The sequence below is a fragment of the Orcinus orca genome, chromosome 1 (assembly GCF_937001465.1).
Source record: "Orcinus orca chromosome 1, mOrcOrc1.1, whole genome shotgun sequence".
Taxonomy (NCBI): Eukaryota; Metazoa; Chordata; class Mammalia; order Artiodactyla; family Delphinidae; genus Orcinus; species Orcinus orca.
In genome coordinates, this window is record NC_064559.1 from 94,137,063 (window position 1) to 94,163,986 (window position 26,924).

General features: G+C 42.2%; 1 protein-coding gene across 1 annotated transcript in view; it reads right to left on the reverse strand.

Annotated features, from left to right (window-relative positions):
* The window catches only part of DDR2 (discoidin domain receptor tyrosine kinase 2), a 159,624-nt gene that overhangs the window by 113,364 nt on the left and 19,336 nt on the right, over nt 1-26,924 (reverse strand). The window contains exon 2 of the mRNA XM_033409747.2: nt 24,111-24,258. The gene's annotated coding sequence lies outside the window, so the exon portion shown is untranslated. The remainder of the gene's footprint in view (nt 1-24,110; nt 24,259-26,924) is intronic.

The window sequence follows — 26,924 nt, forward strand, 5'->3', positions numbered from 1 at the left end:
CATAAAATTTTTTAAGCAAGGGAGTGACATGACCCAATCTTTTGTTTTGTTTTTATAACAATTGCTTTTGCTGGCATTGGGGGAAAGATGAAGAGGGACAGGCACCAAAGAGGAGAAAACAAGTAGCTATTGCAGTCAGCCAGGTGAGCAGTGGTGGCAGCCTGAACTGGGACGCTGGCAACAGAGAAAGAGGGAACTGGACAGACTTAAGATATTTTCTGGAGAAAAAACAAGCCTTGCTGATGGCTCACGTGTAGAAAGAGGGACCACTGAGGATGACTTTGAGGGTTCTGGCTTGGCTAGCTGAGTGAATGGTGGTGTCATTTACCGAGTCTAGGAAGAATAGAAGAACAAAGAGTTTGGGGAAAAAGTAAATTCAGTTTTGGACACGAGAAGCATAAAATACCTATGAGTCATCCGAGTGGGAATATCAAGAGTTCTAACTGTTACCTGAATCTGGAGCTCAGAGGAGAGGTTGGGGCTAGAGATATAAATTTGAAGAACAAAAGCATATAATCAGCATTTAAAGTATGAGACCAGTGAGATGAAATAGAGAGAGTCTATATATGCAAAAAGAGAAGATGAAAGGGCCAGGACCCTTACTAAGGCTCTTTCTACTCTACCAAACTCCTCTTTTTGCTTAAATTTATAAATAGGGGCAACTTGATAAATATGTAGAATATATAGTATGGCCCATAGGGAAAAACCCTATCTTTTAGGTCTTTTTTTAAAGTGCTATAGCTAGAGAAAGAAATGAAGAGAGATCTGAATTATTGAGAGTTCTTATAAAATAAATTCTAGTTTAATTAAGGTCTGTGCTTGTTAAAAATGTAAGGCAATTGCTCTCTCTCTCTCTCTCTCTCTCTCTCTCTCTCTCTCCCTCTCTCTGATGATACAGAGATGATAGACTGATAGATAGAAACATAGATAGATAATCAGCTGCCCATACACAAATAAAAGCTATAAACTTCATGAACCTAAAATGCTTTTTCATCTTCAATAAGTCACAAGAACCTACTCTATAGCACAGGGAACTCTACTCACTACTCTAATGGCCTATATAGGAAGAGAATCTTAAAAAGAGTGGCTATATGTATATGTAATACAGATTCACTTTGCTGTACACCTGAAACTAACATAACATTGTAAATCAACTATACTCTAATAAAATTTGTTTTAAAAAACAAAGGTAAAAAAAATAATAAGTCACAAGAGAAACGAAAAGCCAGAGTTCCTCTAACATTAGTTCCTTCCTCTCCTGAGATTCATTAAGAATTGATGTCACCTTAAATATTCCAGTCAAGAGAAATTGGTTCTATATAAATAAAAGGAGTTCTCACTGCCCTAGACCCAGCAAGGTCTCTCTCACATGAAGCTGCACAGTCTACAGGGAATATAATCAGGGTAATGCTCCCATATCCTTCCCATGAAAACACCCACTGGCTCCCAAAAGCTGCCCTCTGAGACGCTCCTTCTGGGCACTTTTTTTTTTTTTTTTTGCGGTACGCGGGCCTCTCACTGTTGTGGCCTCTCCCGTTTCGGAGCACAGGCTCCGGACGCGCAGGCTCAGCAGCCATGGCTCATGGGCCCAGCCGCTCCGCGGCATGTGGGATCTTCCCGGACCGGGGCACGAACCCGTGTTCGAACCACTGCGCCACCAGGGAAGCCCTGTGCACAAACTTTTTAATGATATATTAATTTCCTTTAAAGGCAGGGTGGGGGAAAGAATCTGGAAGTATATTTGAGCTGATTGTAATATCTACAAAATTAACATCTTTATATCTAATTACAGAACTAAAATAGGCAATTAGAGCCCATAATTAAAAGATGTACATAATGATGAAATTACAGTGTGCAATGAGTCAGGAAAAATCCTAACTATACTCTGTGAACCTGAAATCCCTGGCACTACCTCACATTGCTATTTTCATCACAGAAACCATTTACATGAGCTTATCTAAGGAACGTTTTCTGTGTCTCTTGAGTGGATCCATTTCACAGGGACAGAGAGTCCCTGAGAATATCACCCCAGATAATTTTCACTAAGACCAGTCAGCAAATCCACCCTTATCAGAAAGATTGGGACATTGAAAAAATGTATACATGTGTATATATATATATATATATATATATATAAAATGATGAGTGGGATGGAAAGCTATTCTCTGGACAGTTTTGAAAAATTAATCTTTCACCATCACACAATAAGTCTTTTTCTTTTTGAAGCATTATCAAAACATTGAGTCAATTAATTAAGAAACAAAGAAGAGAGTATATGTGAATCTATATATATGTGTGTGTGTTTGTACAGTTCAGTACCTATATGCATATGTGTGTATACGTGTGTTATAGTTTAGTATATATGTATATAATTATATGTATACCTGTGTGTGTGTGTGTGTGTGTGTGTGTGAGAGAGAGAGAGAGTTTTCAGGGAAATGTGAAGAAAAACAAGTATATCATGTATCATGCAGTTCATGTAGGTCCAGCCACTAGTCTGTGGACTACTTTGCAAACGATAATTTAGAAATATAATAGACAATCAGAGTTAGAAAAGCAAAAAGTTAAGGAACAAGAGGAAAAACATGGAGAAACAAGGAGTCAGAGGATGTACCTGGATGGAATGCTGATATTATTTATATCAGGCACTTTAATAAGCACTGCACACGCATTGACTCATCTAACCTTTATCACAACCTTATGAGATGGACACGACTCGTTTACAGATGAAATAACTGGAACGCAGTGGTTAATAACTTGCCCAGGTACTAAGGGTAGGGCTAAGTGACTGGCAGGCGTGATAGAGAGGGTAGGTCAAAGGTGACTAAGATTTTAACATAATGAAAAAAAAGAATTGTGATAAAATTCTCAGAGACAGAAAAGGAAGAAAAAAAAAATAATGACAACGTTGAGTTCTTCCACAGATGTCATGCCTTTGAAATGCCTGAGGGTTCCCATGAGGAGGTGTCCATCACGCAGCTGGAGATTCAAGACAAGAGCCTGAGCAAAAGGTCAGGATAAAGAGGATGATCAGAGAGAGGTCTTTGAAGAGAGTAGACAAGCCAGGGGGTGGCCCGAAACAGCCAAGGGACAGGACACAGAGCAGAGGAAATGAGGTCAGAGAAACAACATGAGTCCAAAGTAGGAAAAGCATTAATAATTAGTCATCTTCCAGAGTCTCCCTGACCTAACGTACACTAACTCCCTGCTACTTCCATCATAACCAACATGCTTAGGACAGGATAACCCTCAGTAAGTACTAAGGATAGGATCATTATTACTCATAGTATATGCTCGATAGTAAGCTCTAAAAGGACAGGGGTAGGTCTGTCTTGTTCACTATTGAATTCTAGAAGGCTATGGCTTAGCCTGGCACTAACTCAGTATGTCCTAGGGAATGAAGGAATGATTAGAGGATTGGAGAAACCTGACAGATGAGAAATAGTAGGAGTTAGTGAGCAATAGGAACTCCTTCCCAGGCCGGTGCTGCTTCTACCATGCTCCACCGCCTCCCCTCCCCTCCCCCAGACCACTGCCCACACTTTCTCAGGAGCAGCCCCCGCACGATGCATTCACATGTTACAGAATATGCGTGTGTGCTGACAGGGTGCACAGCGGCCAAGCCACAGCCACTTTCCCCTAACAGACCACACCCCTCATTTACTGTGAACCTCCTGGCGCATAAATAAAAGATCAAATCCAGCATTTCAACCACCAGAACAAGCATAAAATGTTTACCGAGGCCAAAGGCAAAAGCATCACCCCACCCTCTGACCCCGCAGAACTTGTACCAGAGTCAAATCACTGAAATTAGTGTGCTGGCTCCTCAGCTAACCTAACCACTCACTTCTGGCAAATCAGAGAGGAGCCACTTACCCTTCCAGACCACTCGAACCCTTGAGCATCAACAGATGACAGAAGAAGCTCAGGGTTTGCACTTTTGGTTAAAGCAACTGAAGTCAGAGAGAGCAACAAAGCTGAATTCAGTCAACATCATCAGAAGTATTCAGGTTGATATTAGCTACGCTGTCGGTGCCCAAGAGGAAACTAGAGGGAAGTTTCTTTAATCACCAGTTCATAGTCTTTTTGATCTGTCAACTTGGCTGCGCTCTAGTGCCCAGTTATTCAAATACTAAATACTATTCAAATACTAAACATTTTTTAATATATCTAGCTATTGGTCCTGGTTACTTTTTTTTTTTTCTTCCTTCTCTTTGGACCACAGTAAGCCTTAGAGTAGTCACTTCTGGAGCAGGGTAACTTAGAGGTTAGAGTGATGAGAAGTAATTTGCATGTATGAGTTAGGAAGGTGTTTTGCAGGTATGTTACAGGCTTACTTTATTTTTTTTTTTTTACATCTTTATTGGAGCATCATTGCTTCACAATGGTGTGTCAGTTTCTGCCCTACAACAAAGTGAATCAGTTATACATATACATATGTTCCCATATCTCTTCCCTCTTGCGTCTCCCTCCCTCCCACCCTCCCTATCCCACCCCTCCAGGCGGTCACAAAGCACCAAGCTGATCTCCCTGTGCTATGCGGCTGTTTCCCGCTAGCTATCTATTTTACGCGTGGTAGTGCATACATGTCCATGCCACTCTCTCGCCCCGTCACAGTTTACCCTTCCCCCTCCCTATATCCTCAAGTCCATTCTCTAGTAGGTCTGTGTCTTTATTCCTGTCTTACCCCTAGGTTCTTCATGACATTTTTTTTTCTTAAATTCCATATATTACTTTAAACCATTTAACCTATGCTCCAAAGTAACTGTAATTTAATGTTGGTAGAATAGCAAATTATGAATAGCTTTAATTGTATGTTTAAAGTCATATGTTCACAAGCTTAAATCTGGATATCAGAATTTAAGCAATTCTTGAAATGTATGAATGTCTCCTTAATATACTGATTCAAAAGCAAAAAAAAAAAGTTTTGTGTGTGTTATTGTGAAGGTGTTTTGTAAATTGATTAAAATCCATAATCAATTATTATCCTAGATAATCCTAGAGATTACCCTAGATAATTTGGATGGAACCAATTTGGTCAATAGGAAGGCTTAAAAGCAGAGCTGAGATTTCTCTGAAGAAGAAATTCCACTGTAAACAGCAGCTCCAGCCCGCCCTTCCTAATGGTCTGCTCTGTGGATTTTGGACTTCCCTAGGCAGTGGCCACCATCATCCAAGCTAAATCCTTGCAATAAAGCTTGTGATATGTATCTCCCACTGGATCTGCTTCTCTGTTTGAACCCTGAATGACACAATCTGGAATCACCTCTGAACAGATGCACCTAGTCAGTAAATATTTTTTGAGCATTTACCAGGTGCCACGTCCTGTTCTAGATGGCAGAGAGGCTATGGAACAGAATAAAGACAGGTGAAGTGGGCTGCTGCCTGTTATCTCGTGGTGTATGAGCGTCAGAATGCCTGCCTCACCAGAGGTGCCTCTCATACCAGCCTGAAACCCCGCCTTTGGTGCTGGTGGTTGCTGCAAACCCTCTTAAATGCATGTACAGTACCTGGAACTCCCCTTTCCCAGCTGTCTCATAAATGTGCACTCCAAAGGGAATAAGGGAATAGGATCCATTTGATAGACGTAAAACCTTTGAACACTTTTTCCTAAGATGAGGGAGAACTCTACAAAAACAGCAGGTTTCTAAGCAGTGAAGTTAGGAGGGGTGGCCAAGAGCAGCCCTGGGCACAGGGCTCAGGGAAGTAGATTCTAAGTCACAAAAGGATGAAGGAGCCCAAAGGGAAAACAGGGCATCCAATACACACTCTGTCTTCCACCACCCAGCCTAGGTCAGGCCTTTGAAACCTCAACCCTGCCACGTACCCCACCTTCAAATGTTCTTTTCACAGTTGGGGGTGGGGAATATAGTGCAAAGGTGGATGGTTTTTTTGAGCCTCAACTAAGGCATATATTTTAGAGGTTATAAGTTCGAGAGTATACACTTGAACCCCTGACACTTGGAAACTCAGGCAAAATGAGAACAGAACGATCGTTTTAATATGCGTCCAGCAATTCTGGGTCTCCCACGGATTTTTCAGCTGAAACCAAAGGTCCAGCTGGGATTCCACACTGCACACGTGCAGCAGAGAGCCTGTGTGGAGTTCTGTGTGGGATTCAGATATGTCCTAGCCTGGGTGGAGGAATTTTGAGATGGAATTTTCTAGAAGTCTGTCTGATGAGGGACCGAGGCTCCGCCAGGGAAACTGCTCCTCCTAAGGAAGAGAGAATCAGGATTATAAGCTTGGGCCACTTGACCCGCCTCCGTGTTGATGGAGAGGATGGCAATGAGTTCAGTGCAGTGTGTCATACTCACGCCAGCCACCGCTGACACACCTGGTGTCTGAGCACCTGGGAGAGGGATCCTCAACCTAAGACTGAAAAAAATCTGTTTTCATTTTAAATATATATATACACACTCACATACATATATATTCTTTGTGAGGCATTGAAAACACCAGACAGGCTGGATCCTGGCATTAAAGTTGGATGAAAAGGATACCTCCTTTTCAGTGAAAAACCCAGATGTGGTATCAAGAGGGTTGGAGTTTGGCAAGACTCGGCAGGTGGGGTCCAGCAGAGTTGTCTCAGTGCGGCTTTGGTACAGCTGCCAGAGGTGGACATTCATGGGTGATTCCCTGGGCTGGGTTGGGGCAGGAGGTGTGGCTGTAGAGGAAACAGTGGTGGCAGCGGCAGGAGCTGACACCTTCCCTCCTGCTGTGCAGGCATCAGAGCCCTCAAGGGCAGATGCGCGAGTGGGGAAAGAAGAGGAGAAAAATGGAGCTGCCTCGGGGTAGATGAGAGGCCCGTGTTCCTGAACCACCGGAGAGACGTCCCCTAAGGATCCCTGCAGCTATTAGAAGAGATTTGAATGCCACGAAAGGGAAAGAGTTGGTGATTCTCTAATTGGGGATGCAGACAGTCAGAAAATACTTTTTTTCTTTATTCGCTGTTTTAGTAACTCAAGTTTATCCACACCAGCCTAAAGAAACAAAGGTAAAACAAGAGAAAAATATGAAACGATGACAGTCAAAAAATTGAGGTAACATCAGCACTGTGGCAAGAAGGGCCCTGTACAAGCCAGTAGCACTCTGCCACAACAAAAGGCCCAGTGGCCCTGTATTCGGTTTCTACTGTTGCTGTTAACAGATTATCACAAACTTAGTGGCTTAGGACAACACGAATTTATTCTCCTGAGGTCAGAAGTCCTAAAAATCAATGTATTGGCAGGACTCTCTTCCTTCTGAAGGCTCTAGGGGAGAATCCATTTTCTTGCCTTTTCCAGCTTCTAGAAGCTGCCTACAATCCTGGGCCCACGGTCAGAAGTATAGCATCTTCTCTCCTCTCTGACCTCTGCTTCCATCTTTACATCTTCTCTCTTTAACTCTGATCTCCTGACTCCCTCTTTTAAGGACCCTTGTGATTACATCGGGCCCACCCAGATAATAGAGAATAATCTCTCCATTTCAAGGTCAAACTTAATCCATCTGCAAAGTCCCTTTTACCATGTAAGGTAACACAGTCACAGGTTCCAAGGATTAGGACATGGGCATCTTCAGGGGGTATCATTCAGCCTACCAAAAGCCCCTTGCCCTCTCCCACTAGATTACCTCTGCTCTCAGCCATCCCAGGCCAAAGAGCATCCGGGTATAGTTGCCCACTTCTCCTTGTGCCTGTCCCATAGTGCTAGGCGGCACGGTCAAACTAGATCAGCGTCCAGATGAGCTCTCTGCCACAGGACTCCCTTATGCTTCTAGGGCACTTTGGAGTTTACAGGCAAGTTTTCCATTCCCTCTCTCTTTCACTTTCTCTCTCTCTCTCTCTCTCTTGCTCGATCACCACTGAGATCAATCACATGAGGCAAGAGAGATGCTATTCACCTCATTTTACAGATAAGACACAGAGGGGTTGATCAGACTAAGGCCACACACTTACAAAGCAGCCAGGTGCAGATCAGATGCCTGCCTCTCTGCTCCAAGTCAATGTACATTCTGATGCCTGCACACTACCCTGGGTGAAGGTGGACAGCGAAGTGTCGTCTTAAGTAAGGAGTCATGCAATGGAAAACTTTACAGCTATTTCACTTCTTTCCTATTGACCCATCAGCCATCTATAAGGCCACACCCTGCTATCACACACACGCGCGCACGCACACACACACACACACACACATCCTAATACAGCATCACACCCAAGCCCTTATGAACTCACAGATAGAATCAAAACTGAGAAGGGCCCAGCAGGGCTCCTCCAACCCAGAAGTTCCTAACCCATGGAACTTTTGTGCCATGGACCCTTTTTCCAGTCTGGTAAATCTTCTGAGCCTTTTCCAGGAATAATGTTAAATGCGTAAAAAAAAGAACATAGGATTACAAAGAAAACGAACGATACTGGTTATAAAATATTTGAAATACAGTTATCAAAATATTTTAAAATGTATAGTAGAATAATAGATCTTATTAATCCATTAAATAACAAGATCTAGTCAAGAGTCTAATAACACTATAGTTTCAAAGGGCTGATGAGTATATACAATATTTTGAGATAGTTGCTAAAATTATAATGTGATATAAAAATACTATAAATTTCTACTAATTGGAAGAAATTCTAAATTTTGGTCAGAGTTTAGAAAAATAAATACAGAATTTTTTTCCTATCCAAGGCTAGAACACCCCCCTCCAAATTCTACCCAGAGAACTCGTGTGTGAACCTCAGATTTACAAATCTTTATTTTAGTCCCTTCTCCTGCCTCAAGACAAGTGCATACTTAAAGCAATTAAATGTTGGGTATTTAAACAAATTTAAATTTTCATCAGGAATGGAAAAAGTAAAAACTCCTTTAGGAGCTGTTACAGTGGAGGATTCCTGGACTGAATGTCAATATTATGACATAGTATGAGTGTGTTTCCTGTTTGGTAATTGCAATCATTGTTGCTTTTGCTGTGGTCATCCATTTACAATGCTTGGTGTCAGTTGATTTATCTCTTGTAAAAATAAAATACAGTGTGTGTGTGTGTGTGTGTGTGTGTGTGTGTGTGAGAAAAAGAAAAAACTCCTTTAGTCACTTAATTCAAATTCTGGGACTTCATTCGTTAGACACTTTCTAAAATTATGTAGTTATTTAGTTTCTACTGATTTTAGTTTATAATGAGGGATAAACTGAATTAAAATAAAATAACTTCAATTTTACCTTTGTACTATAAAAAAATGTTTACAAAGCAAATCAATCACTTCTATAAACTACACTGCAGAGAGAAGTTTAGCCTTTTTGAAAAAGTAAACTCTTTTCAAGCTCTTAAAAAATGTTTTGGTAGTTTAATGAATGTATCAACAATGTGCATGTTCGTGACAACTGACTTCTCTCTGTTCATTACAGCAGGACTCACTCCTTCACCAGTGCCAGCAGTCCTTGCTGGCCATGCTTCCTACAAGTTCAGGTTAAATGCTCTCATATGGAAAACAGCCTACGTACAGAATTATCTCTAAATGGGCTAGTGATCCTTGACCAAAAGCAGAAAAAATATGTAGGCCATTTCAAACCCAAGTAAACAGAATACTGTTCTTAAGAAAGAATTATTGCATTAGTAAGTGAAATAATGCACATAAAGGGATCTATCCCTGTGTCTGGTACATAAAAAGCACTCAAATATTAGCTATTATTATTGAATCATTAACTTAATTATGATACATTTATTGATTATATAATAATCATGGATTACTGAGACAATAATCAAAATAACTAATATTATTATTATTGCTGATACAACGAATTGTACCTATACTTTACATAGCATGTTAATAACAACAATGTTCACAAAAGGACTATATGCCCCATTTATGTTTTGGAACTTGGCTGGGATGTGTCTGAAAAATGGGAGGAAAAGATTTGGTTCCCACGTACATCTCAACTTATTTTAAAATGCAAACGACATCCAAAGATCCCCACTGTTTTACCACCTTCTAGCAGGTCTTAGAGGCATAATAGCCATATTTCATGAACCAAAAGTCAGGATGCTGGGTCTGACAAAGGACTGTTTTCCTCTAGTTTGCGCACTTATGTGAAAAATCTCTAAAAGTTATCATATTCATATCATGAATCCATATTATACTCATAATCAATTAGTAAATTGCTTTTATAGAAAAAAATAAAATGTCAACAAAAGAAATATAAAATTGAGCAAAAAGATTTTCCAGTCACTATTATTTGAATATTTGAAATCAGGACTACTCTTAAACATCCTGCACCTATTTCTCACCCTGTCCATTAGCAGAGGCTATAACATATGTACCCCAAAGAAACCAAACTGTATTTCCTTAAATATTTCCTTAGGTATTTAAATCATGGCAGGCATTGGCCCATGCCTCAGCTGCCAGATTCCTGCAAACAGATAATATGTTTCTGCTGCATCTAAGTTAACTGCTCCCACAGTGCTTAATAGTGTAGTAGGTCAAATGGTGTCCCCACCCCCACCAAAGAAGACCTAGCCCCTAGTACCTATGAATGGGGCCTTATTTGGAAACAGAATCTTCACAGGTGTTATCAAGTTGAATCGAGGTCATACTAGATTAGGATATCATCCAATGACTGGTATCTTTAGAAGAGAAAGGAGAGGGAGGTTCAGGCACGAGACCTAGAGACACACACGGGGAAGAAGGCTAAGCGACTACAGAGGCAGGGATTGGAGTGACGGCAGGAGTCACCAGAAGCTAGAAGAGGCAAGGAGGGATGCTTCCCTAGAGCCTTCAGATGGAGCATGACCCTGCTGACACCTTCATTTTGGCCTTCTAGCCTCTAGAACTATGTGAAAATAAATTTCTGTTGTCTTAAGCCAACCAGTTGGTGACAACTTGTTAAGGCAGCCCTAGGAAACGAACAGAAATAAACCCACTTATTCTTTTTCTTCCGGAGTATTTTTTCTGTAAATTACAGCCTAAGGTTGGTATGTCTTCCACATGCTTAACCAAGGCTTTCACATGTCAGAGAATTAGCTTGGATCTCCCTTGCTGCTGTACTTTAATATGTTGTTATTTATCTTGATCACTGGGTGTCTAGAGCCCCTTTAAAGTTCTACCGGAAGTGAGTGCCTCCCTGACTCACCCCGTCTCCAGCCCTGTTCCCCTAAGCCTTTTCCCACTGTATCCATTAGTCTGCATTTTTCCAGGCTGAATTGTTCTCCTTCCTGCCAGCCTCCGCAACAGTCTTGATGCCTGTGAAACAATGCTTGGTCTCCAGTGACTCTGACAATCGACTGCATCTGTGAATTTTAATAACATACTTGATATTTCCTGCAGATAATTGAGGAAGATGTCATTTAAGGCCAATCCTAAGCTGAAGTCTACAGGTCCTTTCTAGATACTTCCCTGGGGTGGGGTGGGGTGGGAGTAATGTCATTGTTGGAACTGTTGGGGTGTCCTTTGTAATTCTCCTGCCACATCTGTGCAACCTAAGCCTCCCTCACCTTTTCGATGTCACCTGGAGAATATTTCAAAAGAGATGATAACTAGATAAGAACAGGTCATCATATGCTGGTCCCCCACTCGCTGCTAGTGCATTTCTTCCAAATAATGTCTTTTAAATATGTTCGGCCTTGAGTTTTCTTGTGTTTTCTGTTTTGTGTGTGTGTGTGTGTGTGTGTGTGTGTGTGTGTGTGTGTTTAATATACTTTAATGCAGCTGCCTGCTCACTGACTCACTCTTCTCTGTCTGGTTGTGGCTGTTCCCTCTTGACTAGGGCTTTGAGTGCTTTGTCACACCTGACTGTTTGATAAGAGGAGTTCTGAGCTAGAATTCAAGGCACCGGGAACTCCTGGCTCTGCCACAATTCAGCTGTTACTTGTTCTCTTTTATCCGTAAAATGGAGTAACAATATCTACCCTTCCTTCTCATAGTGGTTATGAGTCAAGAAAATAATAAAAGTTTAAGTGCCTTGTTGATAAAGTAAGTGCTAAACAAAAGCTTATAAATGTATACGTATAAGGAAGTTCATTGCAGCATTGTTTGTAATCACAAAACAGTGCAACTGTGGCAATGGTGATACATTATGGTATATTCAAACAATGAATAATTCTGCTATCATTCAAAAAATAATCAGCTTAGAGATGATAAATGATAGGTAGGTAAAAGAAAGATAGGTAGGTAGATAGATGATAGATAATTGATAGGCAAATAGATATGAATAGTTCTGTGTTGAAAATGTGGGTATGTGTGCATATAGACATGCCTATGCAACTTTGCAAAAATATCAGGAAGGATGAGCATCAAACCTTAAATGTTAAGGAAAGTAGTTATCTCTGGGGAATTAAAAGAGATGGCTGGGCTTCCCTGGTGGCGCAGTGGTTGAGAGTCCGCCTGCCGATGCAGGGGACATGGGTTCGTGCCCCGGTCCGGGAAGATCCCACATGCTGCAGAGCAGCTGGGCCTGTGAGCCATGGCCACTGAGCCTGCGCATCCGGAGCCTGTGCTCCGCAACGGGAGAGGCCACAACAGTGAGAGGCCCACGTACCACAAAAAAAAAAGAGATGGCTGAGAAGGGAAATTTTACTTCTCATTTCACATCATTCTTAAATGATGGGATTATGGGTTGCGTTTCCTGAGTGATTTTCAGGTTTTTTAATTTAAAAATATTTAAGGAAAAACAGTGCTACATAAGTGCCTGCTCTTTAGCTGCAACCATGTGCCACATGACTTTGCATATATTCTCCTTAAGGTACACATTTTCCATCACAAACCACACACACACACACACACACACACACACACACACACACACACAGCCCTCACACTTTTTCAACAGCTGGGGGAACTAATGTCACAGTGATGAAGGGGCTTGCCCAAGGTTACATAACCAGTAAGTCAGAGCAATGACCCATCCACCACTCTGACTACAACCCTGTCCTCTTTCCATAGTTCACACTGCTCCTGTCACCATCAGAGTCTGTCTGTCCTTCATTTGTTCATTCATTCATTCTACTAACACTTACTAATGCCTACCCTGTGTTTAGCACCACACTTGGTTCCAGAAGAAGCTGCAAAGATGAACAAGGCAAAATTTTTGCCCTTCAGCAGTTCACAGTCTCTTTTGTTGTTTATAAGAAACGGAAGGAAAAGGAATGCTTCGTGGGCAGAGAGAGAGTAAACAGTGGGGAACTGTCCATCTGCCCCGGCTACTCTTGTGAAGTTGAGTCAGAAGATGACTCTGACCTGCTCCTTCTAAAGTGCCCTTTTGTGCTGGAACATGGCAAAGATGCTCTCGACATTTGGGCATATTTTCAGTTTTCTCAACCAACCTCTTATTTTTGTCCCGTTTGAACATATGGTGAGTGGAGAGAAAGGAGGGGAGCAATGTATTTGTAGAAATTTGAAGGGAGTGGAAGGCTCTGGTTGTGGAAGAAGTGATACATGAACTGAAGGTTAAACAAATGGTTGATAGAAGCAGGGAACTATTCTCTGATGGCTCCTGTGAAGTTCACATTTATATGCTGGTGAAAAAGGAAAAAATTCCTCTGAGTCGAAATAAAGAAACACAGACTTACTGTGGGTTCATGGGTGATTTTTCCTACGATTTTCAGAATGTTGTAAATAGTCTAAATATTGCAAATAAGTCTCTCTCCTTATATATATGGGAATCACAGATTGGGCCCTACTGGACCATAAACAAAGGATTTAGAGAAGTGTGCACCTTCATCTCAAAGTTCACTTAATTTGTCTTTCTTCCCCCATGGAGTTGAATATTTTTCAAATGATAGTATCTTTTATATCCTTGGCATGCAACATGGTTTTCATAAGAGACAGTACATATGAGTGGCCAAAGGACTGGTACACACAGTCATTGTTAATTGGAACTGCGGGGGACACGTCATGAAGGACAAGGCACATGAGCTAGGAAGTGTAGACTCTGACAGGTGCAGAGGAGGGCCATGGGCACATACGGCAGCAGTCACAACCCAAGACAAGGTGCAGGCAGGTGAATGAGCCCACCTAGGACCATGAGGGAGCAAGGCTCGCCAAGCTCTAGAGCTGCAAGGAACCTTGGCAACCATCTATCACCCTACCTCATGTCACAGGTGTACCATCTAAGGTCCAGAGAGGTGCAATGGCTTGTAAAGACCACACAGCAGTAGCATCCTGGTCATGTTGAAAGAGGCCCCTGGTCTGCTTGACTGTTTAATACGTGTTCTGTGAACATGTCCCCAGGAACCTGAAGGAGAGGTTCAGAAACGGGATGTTGGGGACACAGGCAAGAAACAGCAAGTCTGAGAGGGGTTTTGGTTTGAGCAGAAAATACAGGTAGGAATAAATGAATCATGGGGATGAAATGTACAGCATGGGCAATATGGTTAAAAATATTGTAATATCTTTGTATGGTGACAGATAGTAACTAGACTTATCATAGTGATCATTTTGTAATGAATAGAAATATCGAATCACTATGTTGTAAACTTGCAACTAACAATGTTGTAGGTCAATTATACTTCAATAAAAATAATTAATCAATTAATTAAAATACATGTAGGAAACTGATGGGAAATGAAGTTGGAAAGATCGAGTGGGGTTTTGTTCTGAAAGGCCTTGAATACCATATCAATGTGTTTACACCATTTTTCCCAAGAAGGTAACACAGAACTACCACATATATTGGAGCAGAGCTCAGATTGTAAACTCGCTATTTTTCATCCCCAGAAACAGACTGACATGTGAGGATAATTTAACTAGAGCAAGGAAAGATCTTCCTGAGAATAAAAATAATCTCTGAATCCCAGGGAAGGAAAGAGGGTACCTAGATTTTTCATATATTCTCTCTGAAAAGAACAAATACTCTTTTATAATATCTTCCTTTTTAAAAACTCACATACCTTCTTTTCTGTCTTTTTCTGATATAAAAGTAATGCATGCTTATTTATGAAATTTCAGTTGTATGAAGAGCCAAAAATGATCCTGTAATCTCCTCATTTAAAATCAAAGATGGTTAATCTTCTGGTATATTTCCTTTAGAGGTTTTTTTCCTGTGCATGTGTTATATAACGGATCCCATACCTTTATATAACTTTGTGACTTTTAATTTTACTTAATATAAAACCAAAAATACCTTCCTGTGGTGTCTAAAATCCTCAAAACTATCATTTCACAAGCTTAAAACCTTTATACTTAACCATATCCTCAATGCTGGCCACTTACATTATTTCTTTTTTGCATCTAATGCTTCATCTGTGTGTGTAAATTTTGTCCCTTTCAGGATGTTTTCTCAGAACAGAGTCAAAAAAGTTAAATTCCTACATAAAATAGCATGGACATATTTTTAAGGTCATTCATTCATCTTGTTGAATTGATTTATAATTCTGGGGGTCTTTTTATATAGAGAGAATGGCTAGAGTTTTTAACGGAATGAAAGCAGTTTCTCCTTTTTAATGGCTCTTCTCTAATTACAAGAATATATCATATCTGAACAAAAGAACAATCTCTATAAAATTAGACTGCTGGGCAGGGCAGGGCAGGGGGCGGCAGAGGGTTTTTACATGAAATTTAATGTCTGCTCACGCTTGGGTATTTTCTGTATTGCTGCTTTCTCCTGTCTTCTGATTAGGGCTACAGCCCTCTTCCCTTCCTCACAATCTGCCTCACCCCTCTCCTCTCCCAGTCTCTCAGATTCTTGGATATGATCAGTTCTGCGATTTATCAAGGGACACTCCATCCTGTATACCTCAGTAAAGAGGCCAAGTTCACACACAGAGGCTTCTGCACCCTTGCCCAGGGCTTCGGGAAGTAAAGTTTTGCAAAAAAAAAGATTAGTGGTGCTTTCCTGATCTTCATGGCCTGTGTGTTTCTCATTATCTTCCCTTGGATGCAGTCATTGGTTTTCGTTCCAAAAGCCACTCGAGGCTGGTCATTGCTCCTCCCAGAGCAGGGAGACTTCTCTAGGGCTAATGGCAGGGAGAGAGATGAGTCACCAACCTCTCGTATAGTCAGACCCCCTCCTCTCCGTCCCTCCTGGCAGAGTTCTGCTTCAGACTCCCTCACTGCCCACCTGCTCTCTTGCTGGGCTCCCCACCTCCACCTCCTTCCTTCCCCTTCCAATCTTTCTCATATACCGCAGCAAGGTCAGGTCTTCCTGGAGCAGAAGTCATATCGTGTTACAACTCTGCTCCAACATCTGCAGCAGTTCTTTGTTACCTACATGCGAAACAGGGCCCAACAGTTTGCAGTGGATCAATAAATGTTTAGCACGTGCTTGTTAATGAGTGAGCACTAAGCACCATGGGAGCTATACAATGAGCTCTATGTCTGGTTCTGGGAGCTGAAACAGACACGTGAAAAGTTAAATAACAAGGCTCCCCCTCCCACCGACTTCCAGTTCTCCAGCCCTGCATATTTGACGGCTGGCTCTCACACTCAACTTGTTTCAAACGGAACTTACTCTCTTCCCCTGCAATCTACGTTTTCTATAGAATGGTCCCACTATCCAGGTTCTCAAGACAAGACAGATACAAGCCAGGAATATAGGGAGATATGGGGGTCAGGAGATTTCGGCCTTGTAGTGCCCATCAAAATCCAGCTATCTGGGACTTCCCTGGTGGTCCAGTGGCTAAGACTCCACGCTCCCAATACAGGGGTCCCGGGTTCCATCCCTGGTCAGGGAACTAGATCCCACGTGCTGCGACGAAGATCCTGTGTGCCACAACTAAGACCCAGTGCAGCCAAATATTTTTTTTAAAAAATCCAGCTATCTACTTAATCACTTTCCTAGTAGTGAGGGCTTACGAACACAGAAGGGTACAGAAATAAACAAGACATGCCCCACTTGCAAGAGCAGATAATCTAGTGGAGGAGACATTGAGTTTGCAGGAGGGTGTCCCCTGTCCAGTGTCAACTCATACACCCAAACCATGCCTCAGAAACCTAAGTCTCCAGGTCCTCCCCCATTCAATCATCTAGTTTAGGAAAAATGGATTAGGGCATCCCCACGTATCCTCATGATTCTCTTGGACTGGTCTTCTACCAAATCCCAATCAATCCAGACATTAGAACGACCACAATACTGCAGACACTTTATATTTACAGAACACTCTTTCAAACATTCCGAACTCTTCACACAATATCTTGTTGTAATTTAACCCTCACAACAAAATCACGAGGTATGTTCTTATCATCTTCATTTTACAGATGAGAAAACCATGCTTTAGGGAACTTATGTCACATAGCCAGTTCCTTTCTGTGCTACAGACATATGTTTAAATTCTAATGTGTGTCAGAAATTAAGGGTGAACAAGTATTCACAAAGATCTCTGCCATCAATGACTTTACAATCTGGGGAGAGAGAGAGATACCTAAAAGAATAATTTCGACGTAATACGGTGTGAGGACAGATTAGGCAGAAGCTGCACCACAAGTAGAGAGAAGACATCATCCAGACCAACCCACAGATTCAGGGAGATTCAGAGAAAGTGGGTGAGGAGGGAAGAAACATGTCAACTAAACTACAACTTGACTGAGTCATTGGCTCACAGATGGGGAAACTGGAATTTAAACTCAGGTTTGTCTGACTCTCCAATTCATGTTTTTCCTACCATCCTGTGACATGGTAGGTTTTCAATGGATATTCATTGAGTAACAGAAGAAATGAATGAATGAATGAATGAACACATTATGCTTCTTCCAGTGGAGAGAATGGCTGAAATGCCAGCCCAAACAGTAACTTTGGCTTTAAAACTCCCATATTCTGACCAGCTGAGCTAATCAGCTAATGCACCTTAGGGAATTCCAGGAGGGCTCCCTGGCAACAAGGCAGATGGTTCTCAACATATGGAGCCCGAATTCACTCCTACAATCTCTCAGAATTGGTTGATAGATTCTAGAATTGAGGAGAGGACTCACCACTTTTGTCTACTCCACTGCCTCAAAAAACCTTTTTTAGTGTCCTGGGCTTTGCAGACAGAGGGAAAAGAAACTAAGTAAGACCAGAGTTCCTAGTGCTACAGCAAAGATTCCCACAGAATCCCACACTAAACCCCTCTGGCTCCGGATAACTCTGTGTAAGGAAAATGGATCCTAATTCTCCTACGCCTACCTCCTCTGAAATTTGGTTCTGCAAGGAGGAGAGCCAGGATCTCCAAGACTTGAAGATCAGAGCAATGTGCCCACATCCTCAAGTGTTTACATGGGGCTGCCCGTCTCCTCCCACAACCTCCTGTTCCACTGTGTTTGTGGAGCAGATGTCTCCGTGCCAGCAACCCCCCTTCTGCACTTCCTGCTTCTCGGCCCAAATCTCTGCCTTCTGTCTTCGTGTGCTTGGCATACACATGCAGCAAGCTTGGAGCTTGTGTGTGCCATCATTGCACAATTCAAAAACCCCAAATAAGAGACAGGTGGTAGGATTCTCCCAGGGAATTAAAAGAAGGACTCCAAGCCCACGCCGTCTGAGTCTGGCTGCCCAGTGAGCAGCCTACGGGTGGGTTGGGCTAAGGCTACTGGTTCAGTAGTTAAAAGGCAGATTCCACCAAACCCATACAAGGCTGTCTTTATTCCTTGGTCCCAAACATTTCTACTCAGAATTTCCTCTTGGCTCTTTCCAATTCTTGAGGAAAGTCTAACTTATTTTGAACAACTGATGGAATCAGTTTGTGGAGGAGAGTCATATCAATAAAATCACAGTCATTTCTTTAAGAAGGGAGATATGAAATGGGCCTTGGAAAGTCACAGACTCTTTGGTACCATTATTTGGATCAGTTTGGGGCTCAAGAGCCTTCATTGCCCTCTTGGGAATTAAGATTTAATGATTCAGCTACTCCATGATAGGTTAAAATGGGCTTGCAAATTTTGCCACTGGGGCAAAAGATCACAGCTACCGTCCTTTCCTTTAAGGAAACAGGGTTCAGTTCATATGCTGGGGGGGCGGGGGGGGGGGGGTCAGCAAACTTGTTTCTGTAAAGGCCCAGATAGCAAATATTTTAGACTTTGTGGGCCAGAAGAATTCTGTTGCAACCATTCAACTCAGTTGATGTAGCACAAAAGAATTCACAGACAGTACGTAAATAAATGAGCATAGCTGGGTTCTAATAATACTTTATTTACAAAAACTGGCCCACTTGTTCTACCATTACCTAAATTACCCCTAAAAAAAATCAGAACCTACATTTAACATGATCTCCAGGTGATCTGTATACAGTACATCTGGAAACCAATGTGTCTCAAATACTAATCAAATTATATTGATAGATTCTGAGGCCTGAGGTTCTGTAGTTTCAACAAGCTACCAGGTGATACTGATGCTGTCAGTGGATGATGTTTAATTAGCAAAGATCTATTTTGGTGATTCTCTACAAAACCCAATACTGGGGTAGAACACGGGAACTGGTGGGTACCAGCAGCCCACCACTACCCACCCAGCTTCTCTACCTCCAAACAGAATAATGCATGCATAATACTATGCTAAATGTTATGCCAAAGCAAAAATATCTGACAGAGACTGAGACCTTGACTAAGAGGGTCTCACAATTTTTTGAGGGGGGGACCTCATATAAATAAAAAAGTAATCAATACAAGAGGTTGTATGAATGTCTCTTGTAAGACAATATGACATCAGTGAAAAACCCTGACATATGCTATGAATGTCTAGCAGGAAGACCCTCAATCCCTCCCATCCGTCATAAAGGGAGGAACCAGGGGCTCTGTAAGCCAGGAAGCAGGAATTTTGAGTAGATTCAGGGTCAGGAGGAAACTCAGTGAACATTTCCAGCCAGGAACACAACACGATTCCTTCAGCCCATAATCTCTGAATAAAAGAGCTGATGTAATATGAGAAATTATAAGGCATTGAATATTAAAACAATGGAAATAAGATTCTACCAGACTTACGTAAACTCTGAGGGCAATACAGTTTGTGGCTGACCCTTAAATCTACTCTTAAAAGCTACAAAGATCAAAGCAAAAACGAGAGACTGAGATTTTAGAAAACAGGCTCAAAGTGTTTCATGCATATGTATTTTTAGGCCTCCAGATACTTCCCCCGAAGACTTATTATTACGACACCTTAAATCTGGCTCCGAACTGCACCCACACTCAGCAAGAGGGGCATCAGAAACGAGCATCTCCCAAAGCAACGTCATCCCCCTCTCCTAGAGCATGTACCACACAGATGCTCAGTCCCGAGGACGGCATCCAGACGTCTCAGCCCAGCCAGCAGGCAGAGCCCTCCCCAGGCTGGCAGCCTCCCTCCTTTCCAGCTTTATCTTCCACCCCTCTTCGACCCCAACACTCTGCTCCCAGGAGATTGCTATTTCCTCCTTCCCCTCCACCCACGTGCCCAATCCGATCCTTGTTTACTGGTCACTCTGCATCTTTGTTGCCTAGGTCCGCTCTGCCAAGAATGACTGACCCACACCTTTCTGAGTATCGAATCCCTGCCAGGCCTCCAACGTTTGGCCCAAGCTCCACGCCCTCCATAGTCAAGGCATTTGTTCTCTGACCAGCCCGGACACAAGCGCTCTCTCCTTCCTTCAACCTTTCATCACCCTCTTGACACATCCTTACCTCCCTGGAGCGTACTTCTCTTTTGTGCTCCTTCCCTCTCGTATTAGCCATGAGCAACTCAGGCTGGGTTCTCTCTCGTTTATATTTGAATCCCTTCAGGTCACTTCCAGAGTTGCTTACACATCACAGGTGCTCCATAAACAGCGTTATTATGTTAGTAAGTAAAAATACTATGCAAATAGTATTTTTACTATTATAGTAAATAGTAAAAGTATAATAGTATTGGATAACCATGAACAACAACAAAAAAAGAGCATGTAGTCTAACCCATAGGTTCTTTTTCAGATCACCATGGTCCGTTCTGTTTCTCCTTTTCAGAACATTTTCAGAGCCTTGTTCATCCAGAAACGTCCAAATCAACCTCTGGCACATCTAAGCCCCAGTTCCCTGTGCCAGGTTTGCTTCCTCCATTTCTATTGGGCTCCCCTCCCCTGTCCTGCGGTGGCACACCCACCATACCTGTGGCTCCCCGATTAGTTAGATGCTGACCCAGACCTTGCCTTCTCTAAAATGATCCCGGCACAGCCCAAACTCCAAAATCTCAGACATTCGGGTTTATGCAGCAGCACGATCACAGGGTCTCAATCGTCTCAACTGTAATCCATTCTGTGACAAGCAGACGCCTCTCAGGTTTGCTCCTGTCACGGCCCCAACTTCCCCCCACCCCCATGGCCTCCCCCCTCCAACAGCCCCCCCATGCTGTCTTCATGCCCTAGCACACATGTCCCCCAGGACACATGAAACCAGAACCTTCCATCAGAGTGGCTCGTGAGAAACAGACCACTTGCAAAGGGAAAACAGTTGGAAATACAAGATTTTCCTTTAAAGGAGAAAGTAACGTTGGCAGCAGTGCTCTTCTCAGCTGCCCTCCAGCAGTGTTGAAAGAGCCATTTTGGGAGACAGAGGGAAAGGAAGGAAGTGTGAGTGACAAATGGAGAGCAGAAAATAGTGAAAGAGAGGGAGACAAGAGAGAAAAGAAGAGGGAAGACAGATAAGGGCGGGGGTGGGGGGGGCACAAACCGGAAGGAGGTGGGTCGCAGAGCAAGAGAATGAGGGTCAAAAACAAAAGGAGGAGAAGGGAGCAGAGGAGGAGGTGGAAAAGGCAGAGGAGGAGGGGCCTGCACCGCTGGGTCTCACGAACACGGGCCACCAGTTCTGTGGCAACCCTGCCGCTCTCCCCCAGGAGCTGTGTCATCCACCAGGGGACAGGCTCTCCACTGGCTTATTAGAAACACTCAGAGCTCTGAAGTGTATGTCAGAGTCCCCTGGGCCCAAAACAGACAACTGAATAGAATTCAGGGAGTCTGTCCCCAAAGGCTCTTGTTAACCTTCTGCATTCAGCCTTCATTAGAGATGCAAGATCTTTGAAAAGTCCGTGAGCATACATACAGACGAAGCCTCATGTTCCAGAGTTTCTGTTAATAATGTCCCCTTTCCCTCACAAGTGTTCCGGTTTAGATGTTAAATTACTCACGCTTCCTATTAATAAGAGACACAGGAAGCTGAAACTTATTAAGTCTCTAAACAGACTGAAATACTTAGTCTCATCATTCTCAGAAAAGGAGGAAGCCTGCATTGGTGACCAGAAGAGACCAGAAGAAACCAGGACTCCTTCCTGGGAGAACCAAAGTACTTGAGATAATTCTAGGCATAATACTATGATGGTAAGGGTGGGGAAGGCACCAAGATTAGGCTTCTCGAGCCAAGGCTGTTTATAGCACGTGCCTTGGATATTGAAATAATAATTTCTAGGGCTTCCCTGGTGGCACAGTGGTTGAGAGTCTGCCTGCCAATGCAGGGGACGTGGGTTCGGGCCCTGGTCTGGGAGGATCCCACATGCCGCGGAGCAACTGGGCCCGTGAGCCACAACTACTGAGCCTGCGCTCTAGAGCCCACGAACCACAACTACTGAGCCTGCACATCTGGAGCCTGTGCTCCGCAACAAGAGAGGGCACGATAGTGAGAGGTCCGCGCACCGCGATGAAGAGTGGCCCCCGCTTGCCGCAACTAGAGAAAGCCCTCTCACAGAAACGAAGACCCAACACAGCCATGAATAAATAAATAAATAAATTTAAATCATATGGGCTTCTAAGAAGACCTCTGCTTAGATAATAATAATAATAATTTCTAGAACTAGTCATTTAAGGTTGGATAGCAGGGGAAGAAAAGACCACAATGATAGGTAACTTTACCCTTCTGAAAGGTAAAGCAGAATGGGTCACAGATAAATAATGTTTGAGGAGTCAAATGGAGTAGAGAAACTCTGCAGTAACCTGCAGTAACCTCTGGTTAGTGGTTAAGTGCAGCTATGGATTATTCATTCTGAAATGTACACCATGAAGGCTCAAGTTAAGACTGCTTAGCTCTCCAGTATCAAGAGTCTATTGGAAGGAAGGGAGGGAGGGAGGGAGGGAGGGAGGAAATTAGTTTCCAGGCAATCTATGGGAATAAAGGGACCCAAGATATTTTATCACCACAAGGAAGCTAAGGAGTAATGCGGAGGGAGGGTGGGTAGGATGACCTAGATAATAAACAGAAAGGAGTATATAACCCCAGGAGCATTTGATAGTGAGAAGAAATCTCCTGGGGAATGTGAGGAAATAGTACTTTACCCTCCCATCCTCATCCTTCATCCCAAACATGGTCCACATTATTTACTCAGTTGCACATTCACTTAACAAGTATTACAGAAGCTGTGAGCGATGTAAGTCTAAATCAAGGCACTGAGTCCTCAATGAGCATCTTCCACATGCCAGACCCCATGCCAGATGCTAGGGATGCAGGCATGAAGGAGATATGGTTTCTGCCTTCAATAAGCTCCAGACTGAGAAGGTCTCAGACACGTGAAATTGCTACAGTTCTAGTTTTGTTTATGGGATTTGAGTCTCCTAAAGAATGAACTGAGAAGTCCCATTCAGACCAAAATTCACCTACAGCAGACCACCTAGACCTGTGCAAACGTTTTTGGTTTCCTCATGAAAGCTCTGCAGTGTATTATGTTTCTCTTTCTGCCTTGGGTCCCAGAGCTAAGTAGTACACTTAACTGCAATAAGCATCCCTGGGCTAGGTTTTCTTGTACATTTAACTCTCCCAAAACTTATTTCAGGGCCCTGGTTCTCTTACCCTGATTTTAGTAGTTCTGTTAAGTATTATTTTTCTCTAAACCACCTCAAATTATTGCTGGAAGAGGGCAATTTATTTAAAAATTTATAAATGATCTTTTCTATTAGAAGAGGCCCAGATTGATCCAGGAACTCCAGAGATTCCAGTGGGTCTTATAGGGACAGGGAAGACCTAGAGATCCTGGGTTACTCGGAGCTGGGGACACAGGACACCCCAGGATGGGCCTCTAATCTGGGCTGGCTACAACTGGATCAATGAAGTACAAAGAGGAAACAGACATTCAGTATCAGGTTCCCTGTACAATCAAATCCATTATCTTTTCATCTGATATCAGCTCTGGGACAGAACCCGAGGCTCACCTTTCCCCATGACACCTACCAGGGTAAGTGAGGGGCTCGAGGGGAGCCACACTGTCACCCCCAATCTCCTGTGGTGACCCAGCTTCAGTGACTGCCCTACTTACATCAACGGGTGCAGAACATCCTCTGAGGGGCAGGATCCTCAGGAACAGCTGGCCTCTGCTTCGCTTCAGTGATCGTAGCTTCTTTGCTTCAAGTCACAAGTCTCAGCACTTTCTAGAGCATTGAACCCTCGACTAGTTGTAGATCTCCCTTTACAGAGGGGAAAAAACAGAAAGCAATGTTTTATTACAGACGTTTTCTTCATTCACGTTTTCTTTCCTGTTTGACATTTCTGCCCACCACTATCGAAGAGAAGCCTCCCCAGGACCCCTGGCACTGAAGGAATTTGACAAATCCTCAAAGAGATTTTGTTTATGGGGCTTATGCTATTGATATTTATCAATTTAGAAATTAAAAAACTGAATTTTTAATTTATTACTTATTAATTCATTAAAATAATAATTCCATGTTAACACAAATAAGAATTTTTCATAAAAATTTTTCATAAAACGTTTAGTGAGAAGAGTGACATTGTTTTACATTTTCAAAAATCTCTTTGATATCTGGCTTAATCAAACAGCTTCTATCTGCTTCTGGATTCAATGTGTTGCAGTAATAGCACAAGTCATTTAACCTCTGGAAAATTCCACCATATACTTGTGGGAGAATGAGAGTGAAAAAAGGAAAAACATTCTAGTGTTATTATGAAAACAGTTTTTATCCTGTGGACCCCCTGAAAGGGTCTCAAGAACTCGCAGGGATCCCCCGAGTACACAGGAACCAGTGCTCCATACGGTCAAAAGAAGTCACGCTTCCACCTCGGACTATCAGTCCCCTTCCTCAGATGCAGCTAGTTATCAGTTACCTGAGTAGTCTTCTAGAACTATCCTAAACATATATAAAAATATATGGATGGATAGGATTTTTTAATTTAAAAAAATCAAGTATTAGCATCCCATATATTTCACCTTGGGTTTTCTGTTATATATGTTGGCAGCAGTTGCATTTCAGCATATGTAGTTACATCATTCCTTTTCACAGGTCTATAGTATTCCACTCAATGGATACAATGATATATAACTCTACATAGTGCCACAGGGTCCAAGTGGGTTGCTGAACGGCTACCATAAGTTGCCAATTTCTTCAGTGAAGGATTTAGAACTTAATGCAAATAAAGTGGCCACATGGAGCAAGAATGAATGTCACATATATTAGTACAGCCTTCCTCTGACTTCTAGTTCCCTAACAAGGCATGCAGCTGAAGTCTTCAAAATTTGAGAAAATATCCCAACTTTGGCAATACTACTGTCCTTTTATACTTGGGGCTTACCTCAGTGTTCCAGAAAAACCTGTACTAATATCTCTGTGCCTGTTTGTACCAGAATGTTTACAAACATCAACCTCTTTTGAAACATACTATCATCAGTGCCACATCATCATGGGGGACGAAAGCAGGATCAGGGTCCAAGGGTCCCCAAACAGTATTTCTGAAAACTATTTCCCTGTGGTACTAAGGTTACAAAGGTTAGCTCTGTTAGATCACAATTTCCCTGACATAGAAAACCTGTCATCTAAAGGAAACCCTCACCTCATATGGCTAATTTGGTCTAATTACATTGCAGGCTTCAAATGCTAAAATGTATGCAGACTACCTGCGTTCATTTCCTCACTCTGAGATTTACTAGCTGTATAATCTTGGGAGTTACTTAGCTTCTACTTACTTGTAAAATGGAGATAATGATAACTATCTCACATAGTTATGAAGAAGAAGAATTGTAATTCTCTATTAAATGTGCCTGCCACATAGTAGGTGCTCAATGCTCAGTAACTGCTAGCCCTCTCCCTTTATTGTTCCATGAGCAGAAATAATGTGTGAGACTGATCTTATGTCATGGACTGAGCTGGCTTTTCAGGGAACCCCAATAATCTAGTCTTTTAGGAAGTCTGGAGCTATAAGAGACTGGGACAAGAGAAGATGATGGAGATGTTTTTTCCTCTTGTGATATGTTTGTCATCTGTCTGATTCAAAATGAGAGACACAGGTCTGCTTTCCTCCTCACTAGGCCAGGAAAACTGGCACCAACATTTCCGGCATTTCTGTTTCAACTTTTCCATCTGTCTCTGAAATTATATAGGCCAGCGTGGTTTGCACTTTTAGGCCCACAGACTCTACAGAAAATCCATCAGGTTTGGAGGAACCCCTCAGGTGAGGATGAGCAGAGATTTACTTCTGAACAATTCCCAGGAGTAGAAGCAGCACTTACGATAATTACAGACAGAATCATTATGACCTCCATTTACAGATGAAGAAACTAAGGTCTGGAGACATTAGGTAAATTCCCCAAGGTAACACAGCTAACAAGGGCAGGGTGGGAACTCAAAACCAGGTTTGTCCTATTCCAAAGCTCAAATTTTTAACCACATCATCATATGATGCTCTAACTAGAAAGGAAACCAGTCCTGTCAGGACATAGCAAGGCCGGCAGCTTCATAGAAATGGTCTCACAGAGGGAGAAATTATCCTTAACTGTAAGTTAAGGATTTACTAACCCAATAGTGTAAAAAATCAAAATCAAAATTCTTCAGAAAATCATACCTCAACTAGATGCAAAGTAGAATGGCAGGACACCAAAACCAATATTTTATTAGTTTTGGATTTGTAGATTATCTTATTTTATTTGCATTTGATTAGATCAATTATTAAGATTAATAGGTTGTTTCAATTTATAGATTATTATTTTAAAAAATAGATTAATAATTTAATTTAGCCAATAGTATTTCTAGCTCCTAGTATACATCAAGTACTATAAGTGTTAAAGATGAAGAAAACATGTTCCTTGTCCTTGAAGAAGAAGATATAGTGGATATTATAAGAT